General features: G+C 36.8%; 1 pseudogene; it reads left to right on the forward strand.

Annotated features, from left to right (window-relative positions):
• Nucleotides 1–1,390: 1,390 nt before the first annotated feature.
• LOC115071261 lies at nt 1,391–1,512 on the forward strand (annotated as a pseudogene).
• Nucleotides 1,513–6,235: the final 4,723 nt, after the last annotated feature.

Consider the following 6,235-nt stretch of genomic DNA (forward strand, 5'->3'; position numbering starts at 1 on the left):
AATAAATCATGAATGGGTCAAAGAAGAAATCAGGAAAAATGTGAAAATATTTCTGGAAATCATTGAAAATAAAAGCACAGCAAAATAAAACCTCAAGAACACAGTAAGAACAGTCCTAAGATGGAAGTTCAAAACTTAAAGCACATACATTAAAAAGCTCAGAAAGCACAGAAATAAATCACTTTAATGACAGAACTCAAGAGCCTGGAAAAGCAAAAACTAGCCAGACCAAGAGCCGGGAGATGAAAGAAATAACAAAATTCAGAGAAAGAAGTCAATGAAAGAAAAATAAGAAAAACAGTACAAAAAATTAATGAATCTAAGAGCTGGTTTTTTGAAAAGATAAACAAGATATCAAAAGAAAGACAAAACAAAAACAACAATATCAGAGATGAAAAGGGAAATATTACCACAAAGTAATCCAGAACATTATAAAGGAGTACTTAAAAACTCATTCCCCATTAAATTAGAAAATCTAAAAAGTAGAGACCATTAAAAAAATAATAATTCTGTGACTAGAGAGATGATCAAGTGATTACAAGCACTGGATGCTCTTGCAGATCAGGGCTCAGTTCCCATCACCCGCATGACAACTAAAAACCCTCTGTAACTCCAGTTCCAGGTGATCTGATACCCTCTTCTGACCTCTGTGGGCACTGAACCTCACAGGTGCACTTACATACATGTAGGCAATACAATTAAGCACTTTTTTTAAAAAAAGGAACCATCTTATAAAACCAGAAATCAGATAATAATCAAGGAGATATGTCACTTTGGGCTGGATAACTCTAAGACATATATCCTCTGTGTGAGATCAGTTGTGGAACTCTGTAATAGTCCCCATCTTTTGCAAAAATAGACATATGATCCATGACTATTACATATTATACTATGGTATTTCTGTTTGTTTCTCCGACATGATTGTATTGATCAAATACTCTTTTTTTGTCTTTTGCAACTGTTTTGTCTCTTTAATGGCATAATGGATATGTGTCCAGGTTTAATTACTTAGTCTATTGAGAAAGTTTGACATGGGACTTTTTCCTTAAAATTATAATTTTACTATGACTTAAAAGGAAGTTTGGAAATTTAACACCTTTAATTTAAATGAGCTTTACTTATAAGCCAATATGGTACAAACAATGATGTAAGAAACTTAAGCAGAAGTAGATGGTACATAAATATAGATATTTACACACCACGAATTGGATGCCACTGTTTGCTGAGAATATACCTTTAACCATCACCACAAAAAAGAAACTTCACACAAAAATCTTTAGCAAGCTTATATATTTGTACATATGTATATAGTATATATTTATAATTTCACATGTATTCTAGGTGTAATAAAATCCTTATATTTAACAGTTTTATGGTAAAAATATTTTGATTTCTTGTATTCCCTGGCCTGTGGTCATCTCCCTTCCTAGACATGAAAAATCATATAATTATTTATTGCCAAAGATGTCATCATTTAATTGTTATCAGATTTTGACTTTCAATGCTACAGTCTTCGTTGTTATGAAACTGTAGGATGCCAGGTTATTGGGTATAGTTTTCTAAACTGTTATTAAAATCATTCTAGATAAGGGTATTCTTGAAAAAGAAATAATAAATTTTCTGATACCCGTGATTAGTATACAAGTGAATTTTCAAAAAAAATTTAATTTTTTATGTGTATGAGTGCTATGCCTGCATGTGTGTAGGTACACCCACATTGTGCATTGCCTAAGGAGGACAGAGGAGGGTCACAGATTCCCTGAAACTGTTGTTATATATGTTGTTAGCCTTCATATAGGGGCTGGAATTCAAACCTGGGTCTTCTGCAAGAGCAGCCAGTATTCTTAAACACTGAAACATCTCTCTAGCTGCAAGTGAAACAAAATTTTAACATATGTATATACATATATAAAAGAGTATCTTTCATAGCTCAGTGTAACCATTATCTCTGACTCTAGTAAAGACTGTTTTATATAAACAAATAGAATTTAATATTTTAATTATTTTATTAAATTTTTGTGTGTTTCATCCACTGCACCTTAATCATCTTTATACCACCTACCCCACTGGCACCCCCTTGATAGCTCCCCTCACTGAGTGTGCTCACTTAGTGTCCCAGACTTCTCTCAGTGCAAGTTCATCCACTGGGCCCCGGTCAGCCTATATAGAGTAAAAAAAAAATCAGTTCATGTATTAATTCAACTGTGAACCTTAAAATTTACAACCAATTTTGAAAGAGATGCATCTTTGCTCTGGAAATTGTTATTGAATATGTTAATGCTGTGATGAAATGCTTCTTCTAACCATGTGCTTATTAAATAAATAACATTTTTTTAAAAAGATCAGTTTATCCTCCACTTTGTGTTCCATGAGCCTTAGTTGTAGAGATTCAACTGCAGATGGGTTATCTAGTGCTGGGCATCTCCCAGGTGCATTTTCTCTGTGTTTGACTAGATGTGCAATCCTGCAGTAGCCTCCATCTGTTGCATAAAGAAGCTTCTTTAATGAGTGACTGTACTGCATGCTTGTGACTCTAAGTGAAGCGTCTTCTATCTGGCAGTGCATTCCCCGCTAAGAAACTCCCAGGTATATGTGTCCATTAATGTTCAGGCACTCTGTGCATTTCTCATAGGGTTTCTAAGGCATCATTTTCCCTTCTAGGTTTCCCAGCCCACAAAGATTCACTCATTTCCACTCTTTTTTTTCTCCCATCTGGCTTCCCTTCTCCCTCCATCCTTAGTAACAGTGCCATCATTATCCCCACCTTCCCCCAATACCTCCTGACTCCTACCATCTTTCCTTTCCTGACTGCCCCCACTCCCCCACACCACGGTCACTTGCATGTGCCTCCCTCCTTTGCTCCATGATGATTATTGCCACTTTCTCCTACTCCCTCAGATAACATCTGTTCCCTTCTATTCCCCTTTCAGGTTATTTCTTCTTCTTTACCTCCATTTAACCTTTGCCTTTACCTGGCTCCTGGTGTTATATCAGATTTTACATAGTCACATATAAGGGGTTGGTGCTATAATCTACAAATGAGAGAGAACATATGTTGCTTGTTTTTCTGAGTCTGTGTTACTTCACTTAGTATAACAGTTTCTACCTCCAACCATTTACCTGCAAATTTCATAATTTCATCTTTTCTTACTGCTGAATAAAACACCATTGAATAGATGTACCACATTTTCATTTACCATTCATCAGTTGAGGTACATTTAGGTTGATTCCATTTCTTAGCTATTGTGAACAAAGCAACAACAAACATGGATACATAGGTATTTCTACAGTATGATGAGTCCTTTGGTTATATGCCAAGGAGTGGTATCAGTGGATCATATGGTAGGCTTATTTTTAGTTTGTTGAGGGTTCTCCTAACTGCTTTCCATAGTGGCTGCATGAATTTGCATTCCCACCAAAAGTGAACGAGCATTCCTCTTTCTCCACATCCTTTCCAGCATTTAGTCTTTTGTTCTCTTGATCTTGGCCAATCTGACTGAGGTAAGATGGAATCTTAAAGTGATTTTTTTTTATCTGCATTTCTCTAATTACTAAGGATATTGAGCACTTTTTAAGGTGCTTCTTAGCCATTTTTTATTTCTTCATTTGAGAGCTCTCTGTTTAAGTCTATATCTGCTTAGGTCTATTGCCCATCTATTTATTGCATCACTTATTGTCTTTTTTTTTCTTTTTTGAGTTCTTTGTACATTCTGGATATTAATCCTCTGACAGATGTGTAGCTGGTGAAGAATTTCTCCCACTCAGTGGGTTTCCTCTTCCCTTCCTTAGTTGTTTCTTTTGCTGTACTGAAACTTTAATTTAATGAGGTCCCACTTACTGATTGTTGACTTTAGGGCCTGAACAGCTGTTGTCTGATTTAGAAATTCCTTTCCAGGTTGGAGAGAAGGCTCAGCAGTTAAGAACACTGACTGATCCTGCAGAAGACCTAGGTTCGAATCCCAGCACCCACATAGCAGCTAACAGTTGTCTGTAACTACAGTTCCAGTTCCAGGGGTCTGAGAGCCTCTTATGTCTTCCATGCACATTGCATGACATGGGTATACTTACCTACATGCAGGCAATACATGGATACACATAAAATAAAAATAATAAATAAAATATTTAAAAAAAAGAAATTCCTTTCCAACACCTATATCTTGGAAGGTGCTGCCTATGTTTTTTCCTAGCAGTTCCTGAGTTTCAGGTTTTATACTGATGTCTTTGATCCATTTAGAGTTGACTTTTGTGCAGGATGAAAGATAAGGGTCAAGTTTCAGTTAATTTTGCCAGCATCATTTATTTAAGATGCCAGCTTTCCTTCATTGCGTGTTCTTAACACCTTTGTCAAATATCAGGTGGCTGAAATTATATGAACTCATGTTTAGGTCTTCTATTGTGATGCATTTATTTACCTGTTTATTTTTGTGCCAGTACCATGCTGGTTTTATGACTTTAGCTCTGTAATATAATCTGGCATCTGGTATGGTGATACCCCCAGCATAGAGAGAGGTCTAATGCAACCCTCAACTCTCACCAGTGAGGCTTCAATTTACACCAGAGTGTGTTATACACGGAAGGCCACAGTTGGCTAATTTTGTAGAATAAGAGACTGTACAGTGTATGACAGGACTCCTATATGGAACCTCACCCACCCAGACCTCAGGGGCCATTGTGGAATAGGAGGCAGAAAGATTGTAAGAGCCAGGACTGGTTTATGAACATAGGGAGGTGGAGGCTTCCTAGCCACTGGAGGATTGCTCGTGTTAGCCTGTAGCAGTAGTGGTGTCGAGAATGATACCCATGTCAGCTCAATTAAACAAGGGCCCAAAGAGGCTGTAGGAAATAGGCAACAGGCCAGCACTAGATTGAGAACAATTTGAGACTGATTGCTGCTGGGTGAGGGAGAGTAAAACTTACATAGGACCACTGAGTGGGCTGACTAGACTCCAGTGGATGCATTTAAATTGGAGGACATTTGGGTACAAATATCTGAATGAATAGGACTCATGTATATATGGCAGAGTGCATAGGGTTTTGTCGGGGGATGGAGGAGGCATGACTGGGGGAATGGGTCTGGATTTGAGTGGGAAATCTTCAATGAAATTTTAAAAGCTCAATAAAAAAATATTAACAGAAAAAGAAAAGAAGATCAACTCTTCCTCACCCAGCAGTAATCAGCTGCCCAATAGTTCCTCAACTAAGATTGGGGCTGGCTGCTCATTTCTATAGCTCAATGCTGGGTTTTTTGTCTGAGTTTGCGTGGGTCTTACGCATGCTGTCAGCATTGCTGTAATTTCATATGAGCCTGGTCCCAGGAGCCTGTAAGACCATATTTCCTTGTGGCCATGTACCTACTCCCCTGATTCTTATAATCTTTCCTCTCCCTCTTCCACAATGTCACAGAGTGTGTGAAATTTAAATAGGAGTCCTGTCCAAGGACCCACACTCTATAAACTCTTACTCTTTACACTTTGGCCATTTGTGGCCCTTTATGTTCATTGTCCTATATTGTATAAGGGAGCTTTATTGATGAGAGTTGAGAGAAGCATTAGTATTCTCTCTACCTCTTATTCTACTTTGTTTCATAAATCTTAGGTGTATAGGTTCCATTGTGGATGTGGTGCTTAAGGTTGGGCATTTCACAAACACTTAGTGTGTGTGACCAGTTGAGGAACTCTGTAATAGTCTTTGTCTGTTGCAAAAGAAGTTTCTTTTATGAGTGGTAACTGAAATGTTTCTCTGTAAATATAAGGATCCTTATTTGGCACATAGTAAGAATTTATATTGTCTAGGGATGTGATAGTCTTAGGATTTTCTGTAATATCTATGACCTTTACAGTCATGTGTATTTGTCTACATTTACAGTACAACATATGAGTTCCCTCCCATTCACTGGGCTTTATGTGCAATTTAGGTAACTGTTGATTACCTCAACATGCAAGGTACTAAAAGAGAATATCAATGGATAGTCCAAGGCCAGCTTTAAGACCAAATTTTAATATTTTATGAAAATGTTAATAGGCTTAATGATATCAGTATAATATTTTTAAAGAAATTCAGAATACCTATGTGTATTTATCAGGGCTTTTAATATATCATCAAAATACTGATGTTTATAGTTATGCACATGTATATATAACTGCACACACCAAAAATTATCACAATTTTAGCACATAATAGACATGAATGAAAAAAAGGAAGAGGTCACAGAATATTTTTTTTTGAGACACAATAC

Source organism: Nannospalax galili, unplaced genomic scaffold, assembly GCF_000622305.1.
Source record: "Nannospalax galili isolate Female #2095 unplaced genomic scaffold, S.galili_v1.0 scaffold578, whole genome shotgun sequence".
NCBI classification, from domain to species: Eukaryota; Metazoa; Chordata; class Mammalia; order Rodentia; family Spalacidae; genus Nannospalax; species Nannospalax galili.